At 47.6% G+C, this 25,352-nt stretch overlaps 1 protein-coding gene across 1 annotated transcript in view; it reads right to left on the bottom strand.

Annotated features, from left to right (window-relative positions):
* Nucleotides 1-18,314: 18,314 nt before the first annotated feature.
* Nucleotides 18,315-25,352, bottom strand: part of LOC138511073 (coiled-coil domain-containing protein 158-like) — a 1,302,957-nt gene continuing 1,295,919 nt past the window's right edge. The window contains exon 12 of the mRNA XM_069626572.1: nt 18,315-18,483. The gene's annotated coding sequence lies outside the window, so the exon portion shown is untranslated. The remainder of the gene's footprint in view (nt 18,484-25,352) is intronic.

The raw sequence follows: 25,352 nt of genomic DNA, 5'->3' as shown, positions 1-25,352 counted from the left end.
GTCTAAAGATAAGCCTCTGAGGAGATCAGGAAGAGTTTCACTCTCTTCTTCTTCCTCTGATGATGCTAGAAGCAACGTTCCTACATCGGGTCTTGAGACATACGCTTTGAGTCTGTTGGTGTGGAAGACTGTTGGAGCCTCCTTGGGATTGCCTAAATCCACCAGATAGTTGACTTCTCCAAGTTTACCCACCACTCTGAAGGGTCCCATCAATTTGTCTTGCAAGGCCCTCTGCCTTGTTGGGATCATAACGAGAACTAGCTGGTCTTGAGTGAACTCAACCATGTTAGCCTTTTGATCATGCCAGTGCTTGACCAATGCTTGTCTAGCTTTCAAGTTATCACTTGCTTCTGCCATCATGTGTGACATTCTCCTCCGGCGACCTATCACTTACTCAGTCACTCTGACTGGCTATGGGGAAGGAGCACTCTCCAACCCCTCCTTAATCAGGACCAATGGACCTCTGACGGGATGACCATAGAGAAGCTCAAAGGGAGAATAACCTACTACCTCCTGAGGGACTTCTCTATAAGCAAAGAGAAGGCATGGCAGTAGAAGATCCCACTTCCGTTTAAGGGGGTCCTCTAAAGCACCTATCATGCTCTTCATGGTTCGGTTGAACCTTTCAACCAACCCATTGGTTTGTGGGTGGTAAGCTGTTGAGAACTTGTAAGTAACTCCACAGGTTTTCCACATGGCTTTCATGTAGTGGGACATCAAATTTGACCCCCTGTCAGAGATTACTTCCTTAGGAAACCCAACCCTGGTAAAAAATACCAAGAAGGGCCTTAGCCACAGCCGGAGCTGTAACAGTCCTCATAGGAATGGCCTCAGGATACCTAGTAGCATGGTCTACTACAACAAGTATAAACCTGTTGCCTGAGGAGGTTGGAGGATCAAGGGGACCAACAATGTCAATCCCTACTCTCTCAAATGGGACTCCCACAACTGGGAGAGGCACTAAAGGTGCCACATTCTTGGAGCCAACCTTACCAGAGGTCTGGCAGGTGTGGCAGCTCCTGCAGTGTTTTTCTACTTCGGCCCCCATCTTTGGCCAATAAAAGTAGAGAGAGAACCTTTCCTTAGTCTTCTTGAAACTCAAGTGACCAGCCAAAGGAATCTTGTGGGCTAACTGCAAGAACTGTTGTCTGTTCTCTTGGGGTACTACAAGGCGTTTGTAGTCTCCAGGTTCAGACTCTGTCGGTTCACTGTAGAAGAGGCCATCTTCCCAGTGCAACCTGTATTTCCCAGGCTCTTGCCCTTCAGCCTGAGCTTCTGCCTGGTGGCGAAGACCTTCCAGAGTTGGACATTCTTTCTGTCCCTTACTGAAGTCTGCCCTTTTGGGTCCACCTTCTGCCAGTAAAGACTGCAGCTCAGGATGGTCAACAGGATCCAGATCTCCAATGAGTTCCTGGCCTTCCATCAGCTCTTCCTCAGAGTCTAATTCTACCACACAGGGTTGTACCACCCTCTCAGCCTCAGCTGGAGGGAGAGTTACTGGTGTAACTTTGGACAACCGAGGGGAAGTCCTTGTTGGCTGCACTGAAGTGCTGGCTGCTGGTTTCTGTTTAGAAGTTTTAGGTTTCCCTTTTGCTTCTGATTTCCTTGAGACAGCAGCTGACAAATCCAGTGGAGCAGGAGTGATATCCTTCTGCATCATCTCCTTGGGAGTACCTCTCATGGTTCTCTCCCTTGCAGGTCTGGTTAGCTCCTGTAACCGTTTACTAGGAGGTCTTGGGGTATGAGACACAACTCCAAGAGTTTTTAAATCATTACCCAACAGAACTCGTCCTGGTACCTCACTTTGTATGCTGACAGGTATCTTCACAGTCATGTCATCACACTGGATGAGAACTGGTAATTGGGGAAGCATCTGCACAGGCCCTCCAGCTAACTTGGTGAGGCATTTGGGTGCCTTAGCAACATCCTCAGCCTGAAAAAAAGATGTATCCACCACAGTTATGCTGGCCCCAGTGTCCCTAATGGCAGGAGTCTCCTGACCATTCACCTGGACACTGTCCTTATAATACTCTTTAGTATTATCTGGGATGGGGGGGCGTGGCTAACCGCCATGAAGGAGAGGCGTGTTCGGTGCAGCTCCGTGTGATACGTTTAACGATCCGCCGCCAACTACTGCTTTTTCCGACTACAAACATCTGAAAATCGCACACAAGCCGTGCAAAAGCCTGAATCGCCTGCTGTCGAAGTTTGGAAGCCCTGCGTCCCTCCGTTGGCCCACAGCGACGAGGAGAAAGGAACACCATGCGGACACAGAAAATGGCGGCCATCGTGAGTCCCGGCCTGACGCTGTAAGCAGAGCACTGCGGCCGATCCTGCGGGTGCTCGCCGAGGACCTGGGCGCCCGACCAACGGTGATCCGAAGAGGGCAGCCTGCACCCGCGGGGCCCGGACTTGCACGCCCGAGCCCCGGGCCGTTGGAGGGGGAGTCGGAGCAGCGTCGGAGGAAATCGGACTGAAGCGGCTGCTGTGGTCTGGGCACACCACTTCCCCACGAGCTGCTGAGGCCGCGCAGACACCGCAGCTTCTCTGCTGGGATTTGCACTCCCCCGCGGAGCTACGAAGGAAAGCGGTAAGGAGTCGGAGGGGGGGAGCGCCTGGCGCGGCCTTTACTACATTCCCACTGGACCCGAGGCAGGGGCCTCGAAGCCGAACTGTACCCAGCCACCTTGCTAAGCAGCTGAGGCGTCCACACTCCGCTGACATTGCCCGGTGGGCCGATGACCCATACCTCATTAGCACCCTGAGCGAAGCCTGAGGACAACCAGTGCTCGTACACGTCCACCGGGAGACAGGCCCCTCGGAGCGCGAAGGCTTCAGCCCACACTCGCCGGCTGAACCGGCCCCGACGACACACACAGGATTACCCATTCCGGGCATCCCTCGCACGACAGTAGACCATCGGCACAACCAGAGGCTACAGACCGCGCAGCGCCTGCCGAGGACTAGAGGGCCTCGCGGCGGGGACATGACCACCAAGGGCGCCCGAAGCAAACACCGTCAAACCACCATGGAGTCCTTCGCGGCCGCCGGAGGGACTGGGCCCGATGCGGCTCCCGCCCCTGGAGAGGCGCCAAACGCCGAGACGCCTGAGCCGGCCAACTCCCAGCTACTAGAGGCCATCATGACACTTCAGAAGACCATGGAGAACAAAATAGATGTGGTAGCCATTGACCTGAACTTACTGCGGCAGGATGTGCGCTCCATCGCCAGCAGAACGGACGCCTTGGAGATCCAAGTTCGGGACAACTCTGAAACCAAAACACAGCTTTTAAAGGAAGTGGACATTTTGGCACAAAAGGTGAAGAACCTGGAAGACAGGGCCGATGAGGCCGAAGGACGGGCCCGCAGAAATAACATTAGAATCATCGGCCTGCCCGAGGGCATCGAGGGCAACGACCCCACTAATTACATCGAGGACCTCCTCATACACGAAATTGGAGCCGGAAAATTGTCACAGGGCTTCACCATAGAAAGAGCCCACCGCTCCCTAGCCAGGCGGCCCCCTCTGGGGAACCCACCCAGACCTATAATAGCCAAAGTCCTCAATTACAAGGACAGGGAAACCATCTTGCCCTTCTCCAGAATGGGTGGCTCTATACAGAGGGACACTGCAAGGATTGCAATATACCCCGATTACACCCTGCAGGTTCAAAGGAGTAGGGCCCAGTTCCACCACACAAAAGCCAGACTCAAAAACGCAGGCCTGCGTTATTTACTCCTCTACCCGGCTAGACTGAAAGTCCTACGCAACAACAAGGCACACTTATTCGACACCCCCGCAGAGGCCTGCGAATGGATGGACAGAGAACAGATCCCAGACATTGAACTGAAGCAACGCAGGCCCCAGCACCTGCAGCGTTGGACCCTTCCTCACTTCTCTTGGGCAGCACCCATTAAACACAAAGCAACACGCCAGCAAAGGTGGTGACACCGATGGTATCGGAGCGGCCCCAGACACGGCGTACCTCCCGATAATATCCCCGGAGGCAACCCCTCCCCTACCCCCAGACTAGTTTGGGTGAGTTCACCCGCCCGTAGGGCACCAGGAGACCCAGGTCCGATGGGGCAGAAACGGGAAAGTCAGAGCAAGGGAAACCTCGCTAGACATGTTGTGTTTAAAGTTAAGTTAGACGTTATTATTCATGGAATCATGATGTAACTGTCTTCTTCCGCTCGCTGTACACCCGGCTGTCCCCGAGTAACGAATGCATAACAATATGGGGAGGCGATAACAACTGCACCTTAGATCCCCGCATAGACAGATCGGATAGTAAGCATGGCGACCCCTCCCCACCCGCCAGAATACTGAACGCCCTCATGCAACAATACGCCCTGAAAAACCTGTGGAGGGCACAAAACCCCAAAACCAGAGGCTACTCCTTTTACTCCCCCCCACATAAGGTCCACACCAGAATAGATTGTTTATTCGTTAGTGAAGAGCATGCTGCCAGATTTGAGGACACGCAGTACCTGGCCAGAGTGCTATCGGACCACTCCCCCCTGATGACCTCATGGGCGGTTACAGCCCCTAGACCCCCCATCCCAACATGGAAACTGAGAAGCAAAGCGTTACTAGACAAAGCCTTTAATGAACAAATCAGAGAGGGCACCACACACTACTGGCAAACCAACATTGATAGTGTCCAACACATAAGTACAGCATGGGAAGCCTATAAAGTGGTAACAAGGGGGGAAATGATAGCCGCCGCTGGAGGGGCCCAAAAACTCATCACGTCCCAACTAGCGCACACCGAGGCCAAACTCCAAGCCCTCGAAGCAACACCATCCCTTGACCCAGCCCATACGCACAAATTGATCGAACTCAAACAAACGTGCCTGACACACTGGGAGACACTGGGGAAACTAAGCTATACCAAATACACCGAAAGGAACCACGCCCTAGGCTATTAACCCGGGAAACTACTCGCGTGGCTATACAAGCGGGAAACTCCCAGGAACCCCATCTGCTCTATCCGTAACAAAGATGGCCTGACCTTCCACACGCAAGTGGGGATCAATGCAGCGTTCAAGGAATATTATCAAACCCTGTATTCCGATCCCGCACCGCCCCCAGACTCCGCAATTGAAGATGTGCTGGACATCATCAGGCTCCCACGCCTAGACGATCACCTGGCAGATCCCCTCGGAAGCCCCGTCACCCCAGACGAGGTCATGGCCACCATCAGATCTCTACCCTCTGGGAAAACGCCGGAACCAGACGGTCTCCCAGGCAAATTTTATAAAGCCTACGAGGACATACTCGCCCCCCTATTGTCCAAAGTATACAATGAGGCGTACGAAAAAGGCCACCTCCCCGACTCCATGGCTGAAGCCACCATCATCCCTTTACTTAAACCTGACAAAGATAGCACTGACTGCGGCTCGTATCGACCCTTGTCCATGCTAAACGTAGATGACAAAATCCTTACAGAACTATTGGCCAGAAGGCTACAAGCAGCTATCCCACACCTCATACACCAGGATCAAACGGGTTACGTGCAGGGCCGTTCCATCTCAGAGAACTTGCGCAGGCTGCACCACGTCATACACAGCACAAATAGTGTACCTGGTAAATACGCAGTTGCGTCCCTCGACGCTTCTAAGGCCTTTCATTCGGTCCGATGGAAATGGCTCTACGCCGCCCTATCCAAGATGGGGATCGGACCGGCCTTCATGAATTGGGTCAAACTCGTCTACACCAATCCCACCGCCAGAGTGCATACCAATAACACCTTTTCAAGAAAATGGAGCCTGGCCAGAGGCACCCGGCAAGGATGCCCCCTATCCCCTTTGCTCTACATCTTAGCGATCGAACCAGTGGCGGCATACCTCAGGCAGGAGTACGGAGACGGGGGTATAATGATAAATGGGGTGAACCACCTCGTTTCCATGTACGCGGACGACATGCTCCTCTACTTAAAAGATCCCGAACACATCCTCCCCTACATTCTTGAAACCCTAGATGGGTTCCATAGATGCACCGGGATCCAGATCAATCACGGCAAGTCTTGCCTATTCCCCCTGGCTGCCCTCAGCGAGACCAAGAAAGAACACCTCCCCCCTCTAGCCCTCAAATGGGAACCCACCACATTCAAATATCTGGGCGTTATGATCCACCGCGACCCCGTAGCCGAACACGCACTAACACCGGTAGGGCAAAGGAGGGCCTGGCTAAATCAACTGACTTCTGGTGCAAGCTACCTCTCTCGATGGCTGGCATGGCGGGCCTCCTTAAAATGGTGGCACTCCCGCGCCTCCTACACTTCTTCAACAATGTCCCTTACAATATCCCGCAGCAATTCTTCAGAGACCTGAATAAACTTTGTAGGAAACTTCTATGGCAGGAAGGAAGGCACAGAGTTGCCCTAGACATAACATAGAGACCGTACGATAAAGGAGGCCTAAAAACCCCCAACTTTGAGCTCTACTATATAGCAGCCCAGCTCAAGCACGTGATTCAGTGGATGGCTGATGACGCCTCAACGGACACACGCCTCTTACAGCCCTCAGACGCACCCTGGTTGCTCAGGGACCTACTCTGGATTAAACCGGCACCGAAACCGCATAATGCACACCTAATCCGCCTGGGCACCCAGATCTGGAATCGGGCCTGCAAATCGGTCAAGCTGACTGACCCTTACACCCCACAAATCCCAATAGCTGCTATCATGTCCACCAGACCAGAGGACCAAAAGGCGATCCGGAATATATGGGAACCCTCTGGCATCGCCACCCTGGGTGACCTGGTAGATGACCAGGGCATCCACACATTCTCTGAGCTGCATGAGTTGACAGGGATCCCGCTGGCTCAGTTCCTCCTACACGGGGCGGTGTTGGAAAAGCTCAAGAAACGATGGCCAGATGCAGAGTCCCTCTGCGCCGGGCACAAGGTCATCGAAAACTTGCTGAGCGTTGCAGAGGGGGGGGCACGAAACCTCGAGGCTCTACGAGATCCTAATTGGCAACACCACACAAAACGAACTCAAATGTAAAGGCAAATGGGAATCTGAACTAAACACGCAGTTTGGAGACACGGAATGGGAAACCATAACACATTACCACAAGAGTATCCAGGAATGCCCGATTCCAGCTTATTCAATTCTACATCATCCACAGAGCCTACCTTACCCCAGCTGTAATTTCAAGATTCAGCGGCACCGGTGCGGTGACGTGCCCCAAGTGCCAAGAACCTGCAGCCACTCTGACCCACATGTTCTGGGCCTGCCCGGCCATGCAGCCCTTCTGGTCCCAGGTTCAAGCTAAGGTAGCAGAAGAGGACATAACATTGGACGTGCAGTCCCCCAGGGCCTGCATTTTGGGCTCATACCCGAGAGGCAAAAAGAACAAGCCCCTTAACAGACTCAAGGATTTAATGTACATCCTGGCAAAAAGACGTATCGCCATGGCCTGGAAACGCCCCAGAGCCCCTAGCCTCACAACATGGTGGGAAGACCTCCGTAGATGGACTGTGGCCGAAACCAGGGCCTGGGAGCTGGCGCACGGACAACAAAAAATTGGCGACTCTGAGGACCTTTTACAATGGATAGCCCTCACAGCAGCTCTGTTCCGCCCTAAAGAAGACAGCTCCTCAGGCGAGGACCTGGACAGTCCAGGCTCACCTTAGCGCAAACAGTAGACAGCCCAACGTCCTGGTCTGGGTTTACTTTGGGGGGAGGGAAGGGGGGGAGTTACTATTGACACATAACTGATTACTATGTTGATGATGCTGGTTGTATTGTATTTGAAAAAACAATAAATATATTTTAAAAAAAAAGTATTATCTGGGATAGAATTATAGACCTCTAAATTCTGTTGTTCTCACAAACCCAGAGACACTAAAGAAACACTGGCTGAGACTCCAATGGGTTCATCAGCCAGCAGTAGAAAGTTTCTACTTGCCATTTGGACTTCCTCCTCTGGAGCGAAGGCTAAGGAGACAAGCTGGACCCCTGAAGGTTCACCCTTGCATCTGGGATCTCCTTGCACATTGTCAGTAGAGCCACAAACAAAGCATTTACCAAATGCTTTCTGGAATGGTGGCTTGTTCTGGCCTCCCTCTGGTTTGGCACCAGAAGGTACACTATTCTGCTGTGGTTTTCCTTGTGGCGTACCCTTATGGTTTTGTTTGGGGCCCTCTTTGGAATTTGAGTTATTAGAATTCTTTTTTGATTCTTTTTTAGGCTGTTTTCCCTCATCCTTTTTCTGAGTTGCCCCAGAATCCTTATGAGTAGCCCTGTTGGCAACTCACAAGTCAGCAGCCTTAGCTAGCTTCCTGGAATCCAATTCCTTTGAATCAGCCAAGTGCTGTCTGAGCTCAGGAGAACAGGCATCATAAATTGACTCCAACGTAAAAAGATTCTTCATACCCTCATAAGTGTTCACCTTGTAACCCTTAATCCATCCCTCTAAGTTTTTCAACCCTTCACTCACCCAGGTAGCCCAACGGGTACCATCATGCTTTTTGAGGGATTTAAACCTCTTAAGATACTGGGAAGGGGTCTTCCCAAATCTAGCTATCAGAGCTAGTTTCACACTTTCATACTCTTTCCTATCCTACTCTCACAACTCCATTACCGCATCAGTTGCAACAGGGGGGAGCCTAGAGAACAACCAAGTAAGTAGCTCATTACCTGTGATGTTCTGGAGCCCATGATTATACTCAAACAAACTCAGCCAATCCAACACATCCAACTTTGGTTCACACATACCAATTAATTCCTTAGGCATCCGGGGTCTTTTGGGACTGGAACTTCTAGAGGAGCCAGAGACAGAAGCAGTTTCAACAGACAACTTTTTAATTTCTAACTCATGCTTGAGCTCCATTTCTCTGAGCCTAAGAATTTGTTGCATTTCTTGGTGTTTCTGTTCAGTTTGAGCAGTAGTCCTCCTGAACTCCAAGTCTATTATCATTTTTTCTAGTTCAAGGACTTGAGGACTTAGTGTGGGACCTGCTATCGGCCCAGTAGGTACAGCTGGTAAGGCAGACAGAGGGGTAGGTGTTAGGGAGAATTCTCTGTTTAGGCTGACTTTCCTAACCTAGTGAGTCCCCCAGCAGCTTTGCTGGATTTCTGGAGTTGGTTTTTTCCATCCTGCCAAGAGTGAGACTCTTTTCTCCCACTCTTGGGCATGTATGTGTGTAATTCCTTTGAAATGTCAATGTGTTCGATGGGCTATGGGGTCTTTTACTCCATAGGGTCTCATATGTTTTTCTATGTGTGTTACACCGCACCCTATGTGTCGTAACACGGGGGCGCCCTAGCGGGTCCCCCACCATGCACTCCATCCCCCACCATACTGACTACTGTCTCCCCGGGCATGTAGGGGAGACAGTTTCATTAGCCTCTTCTTCCTCTTCAGCCTCTTCATCACTATCATCAGAACTTTGATTTAGATCAACACCATTACTGTCATCTACATTTGCTGGAGAAGTTGGTTCCTCTGAACCAGTACCCAGACTTTGGTTTTCCAGCAATCTTGCTATCAGTTCTATTTTCTTGCCTCTTACAGAAAGATTCTCTTGTCTACAGAGAGCTCTCAGACTCTCAGTATTTTCACCTGACAAGGACTCTTGACTGTAAACTTCCATAGTAGACATGTTTTTTGAAAGTTGCTTTTTAGTGCTAAGCTTTGTGGTTAGTTATCCTAAAGTGTTGAAAAGCACTCTAAACTGTATACTCGATACAAATCCCACCGCTGTACACCAGTGTTAGGCAGAAACCTGTGCAGTTCCCTCTGGGACCACTGCAGAAAGTTTAAGACTACAGGAGTTAGCAGTAAACCCAATTGGTAGCAGTCTGCACCACCCAGATTTACCTGGCAGCTGTGGCTGAGCAGACAGACTTCTCTCAAGATGAGTTAGACAGTATATAGAGTATGCAAGATAGGGCAATTTACAAAGTAGAACAAGCAGACACTGATCAGAGCTTGGGTGTAAAGATATATAATTATTTATTTAAAAACACATCTATGAAAAACACACTGGCACTAATATGGCAAACAACTTCAATCACAGTTACTATAAGTATATATCAATCCCATAACAATATTTCGACAAGTCTAGCTTCAAAGCACCACTTATTTGCAGACAGAGGTGAGTGCTTAACCTAGATGGCACTCTAGTATTCGTTAGGAAGGGAGAGAAAAAAAGGCAGGGTATGAAACAAACTCAGTACCAACTCTTTTACGAAGCAAATGCAAGGCAAGCAAGGCAGGGTCTACTGTAGTTTACAAAGTTCAGAGGCCAGGCCCACTCGGAGAGCGGCAAGGTGGTATGTCCCAAAAATACCACAGTGGAAACGCACTTCAAGTCTTTGTAGCAAAATGTCACAGAAAGGTTGGACCAGTTTTAGAACAAAAGTTAAGAAGTTCTGGAGGCGACCCAGTGGAAAGGTAAGGATTTAAGAGACCTCACGCTAACCGTGACAAGGGAAGCCAGGCGGACACAGTACCTTGAAAGTGGAGAGACAGTTCCGGCGGGGGCAGTTGTTCCTGGTGGTGGATGCAAGTCGGGGCTTTGCCAGAAGAAGAGATGATCTCGTCGTAGAGGAAAGTTGAAGATCGTTGCACCACCAGGGAAGAGACCAGCCGCAGAGTGCTCAGTCACAAGGCACCACCTTTTGGTCACGGTACAGTGGTTAGTGGCTATCCGGTTGCCGGGGTGCTCCGCACGGGCAATTCGACCACTAGACGTCCTGGAAGCGAAGAAAAAGCAAGGGACTGGTTGTTCCCACCAGTCAAAGGGAAGAAGACTCTCCAGCAGGGAGATCTCCTCTGTCGTTGGGAAGTGGTGAGTCGGTTCAGCAGGGCTCCACCAGTGGTGTCATCGTTGCAGGTCGGCTCAGCTTCTCCCTCGTCGGATTCTTAGCTCCTGTGGCGACTTCTGAAGTTCCAGTCCCCAAAGCCCTGCTTTTATGCAGAAACCCCCATTCAGTCAGCCTAGCTGTCAATCAAACATGCTAAGTGGTGAGCGGGGCGGCTCACCACTTGGGCCAATCACACCAGAGTGTGACTTGAGTTGGCAAGGCAACTCGGTCCAGGGTGCCTAAACCCCCTCCCACACCCTCTGTGGTACCCAGACAGAATGGCACCACTCTGGAGGGCTTCTGTGCAGAAGCCCGCCAAAAGTGGAACAAAGGGCTCAACCTTTGGTTTGGAGTTACAGAGGCGAACACATACGCTATTTAAAAACCGAGTTCTGGCAGAAAATACCAACCTGTGAATTTATTTTAATTTAATAAACCTGCGGTATGACCTATGAGGCTATATAGAAAAAGTATTAGCCTCGAACAATGGGAAAATCCCACAGGAAATTATTTGCGGTCGAATATAAAAAGTAGTATCCACTGCCACCAGCCAAAACTCGACGAGGGGGGACGGGACAGTGCCCCCTCGAACAACAGACCCAGGGGTAATCGTTTTACCCCTACCAGTACGTCCAAATAGGATGGTTTGTACTGGTTCTGTTAGTAAATTTAGGTCTAGTAAAGCCAATGGTGACTTTACATGCCCTGGAGACAGTAGTCAGTCCCACGGTATGGAGTCTATGGTGGGGGTCACCTAGGACACCCCAGTGTTACGGCATGGAGGGTGCTGTGTAACACACATAGCAAAACACATGAGACCCTATGGAGTAAAAGACCCCATAGCCCATAGAACACATTAACATTCAAAGAAATACCACAAATCATGTCTAAGAGTGGGAGAAAAAGAATCTCACTCTTGGCAGGATGAAAAAAACAAACTCCAGAAATCCAGCAAAGCTGCTGGGGGACTCGCTAGGTTAGGAAATTCAGCCTAAACAGAGAATTCTCCCTAACACTGCTAGCTTAGGCTCCCTATTGGCGCCCACATGCACACCTTCCTGACGGATGTCAACCTTTCTGTGAGTGCCCCCCACTAGATACGCCCCTCACCGTGGCCCTTTACATTAGCAATCCCTTGGCATGTCCTTGTTTCTTTTCTCACACTGCTGCAAACTTTTGGATCGACTCGCTCCACACAAGAGCTTCTCTGCGGCCCCCTTTTTTCTGATCAGGCTGCGCCATGCAACATACTCCTGGCGAGATAGGTAACTCCTCGCAACTCATGCATAACCAGCACATATGCGCCCACCAGCACATGTGTCTAATATGGTCTCTCTGGCCCCGTGCCACCTGGTTTTCTCAATTTCAGTAAACATTAATTGACGGCACACCATGGAAGTACACCAGGAGGGCTAGAGCTTAATAACTGCATGTTAGCACAACGCAAGCTGGAGTTTGCCAGACCGCTCGGTTTTCACCACACGCCACAGGCTTGGTAGACACAGCGCAAACAGCTGACCTTTTTTCTTTTACTTTTACTAACATTGTCCACAAGTTTGCCCCCGGTGCCTGTGTACTCCCCTTTCAGTTTCAATCTTGCATATAATCAACATGACTTTGTCATATATTGCTACTGCACAAATCAAGCCAACATCAAGATCATTAAAGCTCATTTTCCTTTACAGGATAGCCTTGAGCTTCTGCATAAAACATACAATTCGGACAGACATGTTGCTCTTGACGTTTGGTGTGTTTTTGGTGTGAGGGTGGATTTAAGGAGAAGCATCATTCCTCCCCCTCCAATTTTTCTCGGGGTAAGTCCGTTCAAATTTATTTTAGTTACCACGTAGGAAGTGACGGGGACAGTTGCCATTACCCAAACAATATTTTTCCCCAAAATGTGTTTTCTTGTTTGTTCAAATTCATTTTTGGGATAACGTACATATGCCAGAAAACTCAAATAGACGCAATTTCTTTCTTTTCATTTACAGGGTCTTCTATTCAATGCCCTGAGGAAGGCGGATATGAGGATCTTTATCCACATTACCACTGAAACGCCACTTACGTTTCTACGAAAGGCTGCAATTTTACAGATTGGGACACAGCCAATCCTTGTTTTTCTATCGAACTGATTGTGATTATCGTTTTGTTTCCCCCACCGCGATGGCAGACCCTACCCTGAGAGGTGGTTTTTCATTCTCAAGGGCATGAGAGAGAAGATAAAAGCTCATTGGCATTAAGGAGTGTACAACAGGACAGTATTTTGCTTCCAATCATTGGTAGAACACACTACACTTTGGAAAATAGTTCTCATTTCGATGATCAGCAAGGTTACTCGCTTTAAAAGACTGAATAGTGTCTTAGCTCTTCATTTTGTTTATTTGACATACTAAGTGGTCTCTTTTTGAATGTTTCTTTACACTCAACAATCTCTTGCATTAGTTATTGTGTGTCCATAATTCAAATATTCTATGCCACTTATTCTTTGGTTACATCTACGGACATTGTTTATATGAATCTCAGGTATTTGACTGTGTCATTGGTCTTAATTGGTTAATTTGACATTTTAGTCTGTTCACGCCTGAAATTGATTTGTGTTTCTTATTTTTGAAATGTTCATACTCATTGTCAATTTAATGATTACAATCTGTTTTATTTGTATTATTGTCTGCATGTATGCAACTTTACTTTTGTAAAACAAATATATATGGGCAAAAAATGGTAAATCCCATGGTGTCTTTGTGTTTTTTCTGGCATACAAAGTAACAACCAACTAACTTTTTCTTCATAATAAATTAGTGGCTGGGCCAAGAAGTTTCTTAATTAGCACAACCCTTGTGAACCCAAACCCAAATGTAGCAGCTACATCCTTTTCGATATATGTGCTTGTTCCGAGGGCCTAGACTCTTGAGTGCATAGCCTACGGTCTACGGCTTCCAGCCATGCACCCAATACTTCTCTACACATACCATTACAGTACTTCAATCTGTGGGCATACTCTTGAACTCTAGATTTCATAGCCTCCAGTTATGCACCTAAGACTCTAGTAGCTATTCAGAATCACCACAGCATAACACACCCATGTACCCAACAACCAGTACACTGGCCACAACCCACAAACATAACCCAGACCCCTGAGGCCCTGTCCACTTCTATACACATATTATTCCAATACGTGCAACCACCCAGCACACTCTTAGCTCCAATAAGTCAGCCACCTGAGACCCTATCCACTTTTCTACACATACCATTACAGTGCTTCAACTAGTGGACACACTCTTGGACTCTTATGTGCATCGCCGCCAGCCATACACCCAAAACTATACTAACTAGCCACAATTACATCCCACTGCATACATTGTAGTGCACCCAAGAATCTAGAGACAGTCCAACAAACCCCCTGACACACACCCTGTCCACATTTGTACACATACTATTACACTACTTACGGGCAATGCACAAACCCTTGGGTACATGGCCTCCAGCCATACACCCAACAGTCTAGTAGCTGATCACAATCACCACAGCATAATATAGCCATGCACTCAACAATCTATACACTGCCATGACCCACACACACATAAGCCAACCACCTGAGGCCCTGTCCACTTCTGTACACATAATATTCCAGTACGTACAACCAGTCAGCACACTCTTCAAACCAGTAAGCAAGGCCCTGTACACTTTTCCAGACATACTACATCAAAACTGCATAGAGCCTCGCCAATACAAACAATAAGTATATAACTATTGGTGTCATACTTCCTTGTAATCTGCACATTGCACTCTGTACACATATTGTGCAATCCATATACCAGTATCACAATGTTTGCATGCATGGCTGTATTACGTTGTGGTGGTTGTGGCCAGAGCCTAGACTCTTGGTTGCATGGCCTACGGCCTACGGCTTCCGGCCATGCACCCAAGAGTCTAGGCCCTGGCCACAACCGCTGCAACATAATACAGCCATGCATGCAAACATCTGCTCACTTACCACAACCCACAAACATAACACAGCCACCTGAGGCCCTACCCACTTCAGTTCACATACTATTATAGTACTCCCAACCAATGCACAAACTCTTAGATGCATGGCCTCTGCACCCAAGACTCTATTAACTGCCCGCAACCAATACATCATAATACAGTAAACTACCCAAGAATTTGTTCAGTGGCCACAACCAAAACACATAAAACATCCACTTGAGGCCTTGTCCACTTCTGTACACATAGTATTCCAACACTTCACCCAGTGGACACACTCCTAAACTGTTGACTCCATCACCTCCAGCCATGCACCCAAGACTGTAGTAGCTGGTCACAATCACCACAACATAACACACCCATGCACCCAACAATCTGTACACTAGTCACAAACCGCACACACAAGCCAGCCACCTGAGGCCCTGTCCACTTCTATACATATAGTATTCCAGTACGTACAACCAGTCACAACACTATTCAATCCAATAAGCCAGTCCCTTGTGGCCCCGTCCACTTTTCTACACATACCATTACAATACTTCAACCAGTGGGCACACTACTGCACTCTTCAGTGCATCACCTCCAGCCATGCACCAAGACTCTAGTACCTCGTCACAATCACTGCAGCATAACACAGCCATGCACCCAGCAATCTGTACACTGCCCACAACCCACACACATAAGTCAGCCACCTGAGACCCTGTCCACTTCTATACATGCAGTATCCCAGTACATGCAACCAGTCACAACACTCTTGACTCGAAAAAGCCAGCCGCCTGAGGCCCTGTCCACTTTTCTACCCATACCATTACAGTACTTCAATCTGTGGATACACTCTTGAACTCTTGACTGCATCATATGCAGCCATACACCCAAAACTATAGTAGCTGGCCACAATTACGCCCCATTACACTACTTACAGCCAATGGACAGACTCTTGAATACATAAACTACAGCCATACACCGAAAAGTCCAGTACCTCGTCACAATCCCCACAGCATAATACAGCCATGCGTCCAACAATGTATACACTACCATAACCCACACACATAAGCCAACCACCTGCGGCCCTGTCCACTTCTGTACACATAGTATTCCAATACGTACAACCAGTCAGCACACTCTTCAATCCAATAAGCCAGCCACCTATGGCCCTGTACACCTTTCTAGACATACTTTATCAAAACTGCATAGACCCTAAACAATACAAACAGTAAGTATACCATTATTGGTATTATACTTCTTTGTAATCTGCACATTGCATTCTGTACACATATTTGTGCAATCCATACACCAGTATCACAATGTTGGATACATGGCTGTATTATGTCCTGGGTCCGGCCATGCACCGAAGAGTCTAGACCCTGGCCACAACCACTGCAACATAATACAGCCATGCACACAAACATCTGCCCACTTACCACAACCCACAAACATAACAAAACCACTTGAAGCCATATCCACTTCAGTTCACATACTATTATAGTACTTCCAGCCAATGGACAGACTTGTGGATGCATGGCCTCTGCACCCAAGACTCTACTAACTGCCTGCAACCAATACATCATAATGCAGTAAACTACCCAAGAATCTGCCCAGTGGCCAAAACCCAAACACATAAGGCATCCACTTGAGGCCCTATCCACTTCTGTACACATAGTATTCCAGTACTTCAACAAGTGGACACACTCCTGGACTGTTGAGTGCATCACCTCCAGCCATGCACCCAAGACTCTAGTAGCTGGTCACAATCACTGCAGCATAACACAGCCATGCACCCAGCAATCTGTACACTGGCCACAACCCACACACATAAGCCACCTACCTGAGACCTTATCCACTTCTATACATACAGTATTCCAGTACGTATAACCGGTCACCACACTCTTCAAACCAATAAGCCAGCTACCTGAAGCCCTATGCACTTTTTTGCACATATCATTACAGTACTTCAACCAGTGGCACACTCCTGGACTCTTGAGTGCATCACCTGCATCCATGCACCCAAGACTCTAATGCCTTGTCACAATCACCACAGCACAACACAGCCATGCACCCAACAATCTGTACACTAGCCTCAACCCACAAACATAACCCAGCTGCCTGAGGCCATGTCCTCTTCTGTACACATACTATTGCAGTACTTGCAACCAGTCGTCAGACTCTTGGGTGCAATAAGACGGACGCCTGAGGCCCTGTCCACTTCTGTACACATACTATTGTAGTACTTGCAACAAGTGGGCAGACTCTTGCGCCCAAGAGTCTAGGGGCTTGCCACACACATCACAGCATAATACAGCCTATACAAACACCCTCATATCATCTACAATCCACTCCCCTACCCTAATTAAGCCTGCCTGCAGTCACCACAGAAGCTGCTCGCCCGAGGAGCTATCTGCGAACTGCCGCGGTGTTCGCAGATGCTGGAGACACAACACCGTCTTCTTCCACCTAAACAAATACATCATATGAACCATTTTTCACTCCCCCAGCCTTTCCAGCCACTCTACCCACCACCAGATGCCCCAAAGCATGTTTTCAAGCCCTTTTCTCCAATGCGTTATTGGCGGATATCTGTGGATACAACATGGTGGGTGTTTTGGAAAATAATGATGCACATCACGCTTCCCTCCAGCCAATCAGCTGGTGCGTTGTATGTCCGCGGACATCATGTCTCCCCTCCCCCGGCCAATCAGAGTCCGGTCCGCGGAGCGAACAGGGAAATGGGTCAGCGGAACTACATTTTACCTGTTTTTAAAAAAAACTACTGGACGGATTTTCATCAAATTTACAAAAGCACGCTTTTGGGACCAAGCCGTCATTCCTGCCACACATTTGGAGAAAATCCGTCCAGCGGTTTGGGCTGTACACGTGAGCAATGTTTTTCTCCATTCTGTCTAAGGGAAAAAGAAATTGAGACCTCCCTACAACTTTGCCCCCTCTTGACGAAACCTCACCGAACTTTGCAAAACGATTCATATCGCGCTATATACTTTTCTTGAAAAGTGTGGTGACGATTCGTCCAGGGGGAGCGAAGTTATAAGCTGCCCATAAAGTGCTCTTCCTATGAGATGAGCAACTTATCCATAACTACACGCCGGCTACCGCAGGCCGTGTAATATGGTGTTTCATGAGACATTTATCATTAGCTTTGTATGTTCTTAAAGTTGTGACACCCTGTTCCATGCTCTTCCTTCTATTGAATATGCATGAAGACTCAAAGAGGGGAATCAGTTAATGGCGAGACCTTCCTGATTTGGACAATGATGTTCCTTGATTAGCCTGCTTAGAAAACAATTTCCCCTTTGAGTCTTCTTTCACAAAAAATATCTTTCATCCATTCTTTGCATAGATATGTGTTCTTCTTTTTTGATTTGTAATGTTAGCTGCATTGTTCTCCGTAAAAATAAATGAAAAACCTCTGACAGAAGTTAAGAAAAATAGGCAATCCTATACTGTAAACAGACCTTCACATTTTAGTATTGATAACAGCCAACACAATTTTCTGCACAAAGGAATCTTTTAATGCATGAGCAGCACTTGATTTTGGATTGCATATGATGCTTGTATTTATTAGAGATCTTGAGATGAGTGCTGACTTTTTTTTAATTCAAATTGTTTTCATTATCCGCCACATTCTGCATGGTTCCTTTTCTAATACTCCGCCATGGTACTCCTGCAAAGAAAAAGCAAAATGATTACTTATGTAAACGAGTAATCTGCCCTTCATATCATATAGTATGAAACAATATTGTCAGAAAAACGGGATAAAGAAGAAAAGTACAGAAAAGAAAAAATGCTCATTGTTAATAAAAAAATGTTTCTTATAACATGTTATTTTAACTCGAGTACACATTCATTAATTATATTATCTTATAGATCTATAATTTATTGTTCATCCTCCGTATCAGATCACGTGTGGAAATTCAAATTTTAGCTAATAAAATATGATGAATGTAAGTTTGTTTAGTAAAACATGTAAGAATTTACTTCATTTAATTTGTCTATGAAACTATTATGTTTGTTAATTATATTCATATAATTAACCCATTTTTATCTGGATAGTTCAGTGTTTTAATGTGGTTCCTTTCACTTGTTTTCTGATAATATTGCTTTAAACTATATTATTTGTCCATAACTGATTTCATTCAAGAACATATACATCCAAAACTCTAAATTAATGAATGTCAACCTGCAAATTGATTCATATTGATTGTCCATAAATGATATAGTTCAAGGGTAAATAGCCCCAGTATGGCAATTCAATGGGCAAACAGCTCATAACTGTAAACTGATGCATATTGACTTTCCAAAACGGATTTGATTTACGGACATCAGTTGAAAACTGTTCATTGATTTTATTGATGTCGAAAACTGAACTAACACAATGTGCGTAGAGTCGCAAGTAGAGAGACGCACATTGGAAGGTTAAGAGCCATTGTGGGCTTATACTGCCAAATGCAACCTGCATTCTACAGTTCCTTATTGGATGACACTTTCCTCCAGGGTGATAATGAACGCACAATACTCTTCAGCTTTGCAAGAGAATAGCACTTACCGAGATGCAGCTGCAGCTTTTCTGCCTGTAGTCTCCGGTCTCCGTCCTCCGCGTACAGCACCAATGAAGGAAAAGCCACCCAGTGGTAGCTTTTGTTTACTACAGCTGGCTGGCTTTTCCTTCAATAGTGCCGCAAAAGCCAAAGCGAGCACAGCGGCGGGCATCCATTTCACAAAATGGATGCCCCCATGTGCTATCTCTGAGCTAGAATTGCTCAAAATTTTACATAGGGACTTCGGAAAAAGAAAATGCCAATCGTTTTTTTTTATATTGCCTATCTATTTTTTAAATAAAATGTTTTGGGCGAACCATTCCTTTAAGATTTTCTCAATCAAGCCTAGGAATATAGGGCCAGGTTCATGTTTGTTGCCTTTAGTGTCAACCATATGGTGGCCCTCAATCATGCAAATGCAACCACTCGCATTTTGCAGCCACATTTGTTGTCACAGATAATCACATATGTACCTCTTGCAAGTTGTGATATCCACAAAGGAAAGTGTCTATCTTCAAGAACAAGCCCCTGGCTTGCAAAAATACACTTTGTGGGAAGACATGAAACAAGTAAACCTGAAAAATGCTTTATGAAAGTGATGTCACACTGGGAAAAGTCAACCACTTTCATGGGAATACTTTTTTTTAAAGTGAAACTCTACATATCTCCATGCCCCACATTTGACAAAGTGGGAACATGGGCAACATAGGCAACTTTTTTGGGCGAATAATCGTGCTCTATTTCCACCCCCTTGACATAGATACCTCAACATGCATTGGTTTGATTGAAAACCACTTTATGGCCTAACCTTTGACACAGGCGACCTGGGCACTTCACAAAAGACACCTAGAGACTTAGGAAAAAGGTGCATGGGTTTTCATGTTACTTTCTTTGCGCGTCCTAGGGCGGACCCTCTCCCTTCGTTTCCTTCCTACCCCAGACATCCATATCCCCAGGTAGCGGCATTGATTGGTAGCCCCTACTTTCTTGGTGCTAATGTAATACTAAATGTGTTTTCCCTGAAGCAGGCTCACTAACTCACCACACACTATGCACTGGTTAGTGTTCAAAGTGGTGAGAGAAGTGCCTTGCAACTGTTCAGCTAAGTTCACCCAAAGCCAATCACACTCACCTTTACCTGGCCTGCCTACTCTGCCTCGGTCCCCTCGCTGTCCCTTGCCCTCCAATGTCCTGTTCCGCTGATGTTTCACACTGCCTGGCTGCTATCTTGCCATCGCTATTTCTGTTTCTTCTTCTTCTCTACTTAGCTCTGGCTACCTCGCTTCTATCCTACAACTCCCAATCCCCTCCCAGCACTCCTCATCTCCTCTTGCCACTACCACTTTCCTCCTACGATTCTATTTCAAACATATCCCAGTCACACCCTACATTGTCTTTCCTACCCAATATTCTCTGACTCGCGCTTATTCAGCATGCAGAACGTCTGACACCAATATCTCTCCACCAGCCTACCCCACCACTTGATCCTCCGTCTCTTCTCTCACTCAGTTGGTCTCTTGGTCTTTCTCCACTTTGCTTCTCAACCTCATCCAGAAGATCCACCACTTCCTGCTTAATGTAGCTCATTTTCCCCTGGGTACTCCTGATTGCTGTGCTTTCCTTGGCTTTTCTTGCCCTTCTTTCATTTTGTCAGTTGGGTTTGTTTGGTGGCAGTAAAACAAGCATTGGCAAAGCCAGTAGTTTTGGCTTTTACTGCTTTTGTTTGATTTATGCATTTATAGGCACCAGATGCAAGTAGGAGCGTGCAAAGTTTAAAATGAGAATGTGATAAGGGTTGTGGGTGTGCAAGAGAATGAGAAGGAAGGGGAATAGAGCATAGGTGCAAATGATTGAAAGAGTGTGCCATTGATGATGAGCAAGAGGAAATATGAGCAAGGTCGTTTGAGAGGGAAAGGGTAAGAAATAAAGTGGGAGTGTGAAAGGTAGGATGACAGGGGCTAGAGAGTAGGGCTGGGGTGGGTGCGTTGTAGAGAGAGTGTGGTAGGGTGTGTGGCAGTAGAAATAGTGGAGGTAGGGTGGATGATTGGGGATCAAGAGAGTGGAAGTAGGGTGGGTCGTTGCAGGTAGAGAGAGTGGAGGAAGGGTGGTAGGTTGGGGTAGAGAGTGTGGGAAGGGTGGGTGGTTGGGGTAGAGAGTGTGGGAAGAGTGGGTGGTTGGGGTAGAGAGAGTGGAGGTAGGTTGGGTGCTTTGGGGTAGAGAGAGTGGAAATTGGGTGGGTGGGTTGGGCAAGAGAGTGGGGGTAGGGTGTGTTGGTTGCGGTAGAGAGAGTGGTGGTGAGGTGGGTGTAGAGCGAGTGATGGTAGGGTGGCTGGGTGAGGGTAGATAGAGTGGAGGTTGGGGATAGAGAGAGCAGCAGTTCGGTTGGTGGGGAGAGAGTGTGGCAGTAGGGTAGTGTGTGTGGCAGTATTGAGAGAGAGGGGAGGGTGGGTTGCCAGGTGTGGAGAGAAAGTGCAGGTATGGTGGGTGGGGAGAGAGAGCAGAGCTAGGGTGGTTTGGTGGGGAGAGAGTGGAGGAAGGGTGGGTGGGTGGGTGGAGAGTGATTGGAGGTAGTGTTAGTGGATGGGGGAGAGAGTGGAGGTAGGGTGGGTGGGTTAGAGAGAGTGGAGGTTTTGGAGAGAGAGTGTATGTAGGGTGAATGGGTGGTGGGAGAGAGAGAGAGTGGAGGTAGGGTGGGTTGGTGGAGAGAGAGTGGAACTAGGGAGGGTGGTTGTGGGTAGAGTGGGTGGAGGTGAGGTGGGTGTAGAGAGAGTGAAGGTAGGGTGGATGGGGTAGAGAGAGTGGCAGTTTGGTGGATGTAGAGAGAGTGGTGGTTGGGTTGGTGGAAATAGGAGAGTGAAGGTAGGGTTGGTGGGGGAGAGAGTGCAGGTATAGTGGCTGGGTGGGGGCAGAGAGAGTGGAGGTAGTGTGGGGGAGTGTTAAGGAGAATTCTCTGTTTAGGCCGAATTTCCTAACCTAGTGAGTCCCCCAGCAGCTTTGCTGGATTTCTGGACTTTGTTTTTTTCCATCCTGCCAAGAGTGAGACTCTTTTTCTCCCACTCTTGGACATGAATGTGTGTAATTCCTTTGAATGTCAATGTGTTCTATGGGCTATGGGGACTTTTACTCCATAGGGTCTCATATGTTTTTCTATGTGTGTTACAACGCACCCTCAGTGCCGTAACACTGGGGCGTCCTAGCGGACCTCCACCATAGACTCCATACCCGGGGACTGACTACTGTCTCCCCGGGCATGTAAAGTCACCATTGGCTTTACTAGACCTAAATTTACTAACAGAGCTAGTACAAACCATCCTATTGTGGACGTACTAGTAGGGGTAATTTGATTACTCCTAGGTCTGTTATTTGCGGGGGCACGTTCCCGTCCCCCCTTGTCGAGTTTTGGCTGGTGGCAGTGGAAACTACTTGTTATATTTGACCCCGGATATAACCCTATGGGATTCTTCCCATTGTTGGAGGTTAATACTTTTTCTAGTTAATCTCTAACATACCACCGGTTTATTTATCTTAAATAAATCTATCGGTTGGTATTTTCTGCCAGAACTCGGTTTGTAAAATGGAGTCTGTGTTCGTCTCTGTGACTCCTAAACCAAAGGTTGAGCCCTTTGTTCCACTTTTGGCGGGCCTCTACACAGAGGCCCTCCAAAGTGGTGCCATTCTGTCTGGGTACCACAGGGGGTGTGGGAGGGGGTTAGGCACCCTGGACTGAGTTGCCTTGCCAACTCAAGTCGCACTCTGGTGTGATTGGCCCAAGTGATGAGCCACCCTGCTCACCACTTAGTGTGTTTTGATTGACAGCTAGGCTGAATGAATGGGGGTTTTCTGCATAAAAGCAGGGCTTTTGGGACTGGATCTTCAGAAGTCGCCACAGGACCTAAGAATCCAACGAGGGTAAAGTTGAGCCGACCTGCAACCACGACACCTCCGGTGGAGCCCTGCTGAACCGACTCACCACTTCCCGACGACAGAGGAGATCTCCCCGCCGGAGAGTCTCTTCCCCTGACTGGTGGGAACAACCAGTCCCCTTTTGCTTTTTCTTCGTTCCAGGACGTAGTGGTCGAATTGCCCGTGCAGAGCACCTCGGCAACCGGATAGCCACTACCCCTGTACCGCAACCAAAAGGTGGTGCCTTGTGACGGAGCACTCCGTGGCTGGTCTCTTCCCTGGTGGTGCAACGATCTTCAACTTTTCTTCGACGACGAGATTATCTCTTCTCTTGGCAAAGACCCGACGTGCATCCACCACCAGGAACAACTGCTCCCGCCGGAGCTGTCTCTCCACAAACAAGGTACCGTGTCCGCCTGGCTTCCCTTTTTTGCCGGATAGAGTGAGGTGTCTTAATCCTCGCCTCTTCATTGGGTCGCCTCCAAGCTTTCTTAACTTTCTGTTCTGAACTGGTCCAATCTTTCTATAACAATTTGCGACAAAGACTCGAAGCGCATTTCCACTGAGATACTTTTTGGGACATATCGCCTTGCCTCTCTCCGAGTGGGCCTGGCCTCTGAACTTTGCGATCTACAGTAGACCCTGCCTTACTTGCCTTGCATTTGTTCGTAAAAGTGTTGGTACCGAGTGATTTCATACCCTGCTTTTTCTCCCCCATCCTAACGAATACTAGAGTGCCATCTAGGTTAAAGCATTCACCTCTGTCTGCAAATAAGTGGTGCCGTTGAACCAAGACTTGTCGAACTATTGTTAGGGGGATTGATTTGTTTTCTTATAGTAATTGTGATTGAAGTTGTTTGCCGTATTAGTGCCAGTGTGTTTTACATAGATGTGTTTTATATAAATAAATACCTATATATCTTTACACCGAAGCCTTGTTCCGTGTTTGCTTGTTCTACTGTGTAAATTGCCCTATTTTGTATACTCCACATACTGCCTAACTCTTCTTGAGGGAAGTCTGACTGCTCAGCCACAGCTACCAAGTGAATCTGTGTGGTACAGACTAATACCAAGTGGGTTTACTGCCAAACACCTGTAGTCCTAAATCTTTTGCAGTGGTCCCAGAGGGAACTGCACAGGTTTCCGCCTAACACTGGTGTACAGCGGTGGGATTTGTATCGAGTATACAGTTTAGAGTGCTTTTCAACACTTTAGGATAACTAACCACAAAGCTTAGCACTAAAAGGCAACTTTCAAAAACATGTCTACTATGGAAGTTTACAGTCAAGAATCCTTGTCAGGTGAAAATACTGAGAGTTTACGAGCCCTCTGTAGACAAGAGAATCTTTCTGTAAGAGGCAAGAAAGTAGAACTGATAGCGAGATTGCTGGAAAACCAAAGTCTGGGTACTGGTTCAGAGGAACCAACTTCTCCAGCGAATGTAGATAACAGTAATGGTGTTGATCTAAATCATAGTTCTAATGATAGTGATGAAGAGGCTGAAGAGGAAGGAGAGGCTAACGAAACTGTCTCGCCTGCTCCTCTGTCTGCCTTACCAGCTGTACCTACAGGGCCTATAACAGGTCCCACACTAAGTCCTCAAGTCCTTGAACTAGAAAAAATGAAAATAGACTTGGAATTCAGAAGGATTACTGCTCAAACTGAACAGAAACACCAAGAAATGCAACAAATTCTTAGGCTCCGAGAAATGGAGCTCAAGCATGAGTTAGAAATGAAAACGTTGTCTGTCTAAACTGCTTCTGTCTCTGGCTCTTCTAGGAGCTCCAGTCCCAAAAGACCCCGGATGCCGAAGGAATTAATTGGTATGTATGAACCGAAGTTGGATGTATTGGATTGACTGAGTTTGTTTGAGTACAATCATGGGCTCCAGAACATCACAGGTAACAAGTTGCTTACCTCGTTGTTCTCTAGGCTCCCCCCTGTCGCAACTGATGTGGTAATGGAGTTGGGGGAGGAGGATAGGAAAGAGTACGAAAGTGTGAAACTAGCTTTGATAGCTAGATTTGGGAAGACCCCTTCCCAGTATCTTAAGAGGTTTAGAACCCTCAAAAAGCATGATGGTACCCCTTGG

This window comes from Ambystoma mexicanum, chromosome 6p (genome assembly GCF_040938575.1).
Source record: "Ambystoma mexicanum isolate Mex_15411 chromosome 6p, UKY_AmexF1_1, whole genome shotgun sequence".
Lineage (NCBI taxonomy): Eukaryota > Metazoa > Chordata > Amphibia > Caudata > Ambystomatidae > Ambystoma > Ambystoma mexicanum.
The sequence above is the reverse complement of the archived record's forward strand: the minus strand, read 5'-3'. Positions and strand labels throughout refer to the sequence as shown.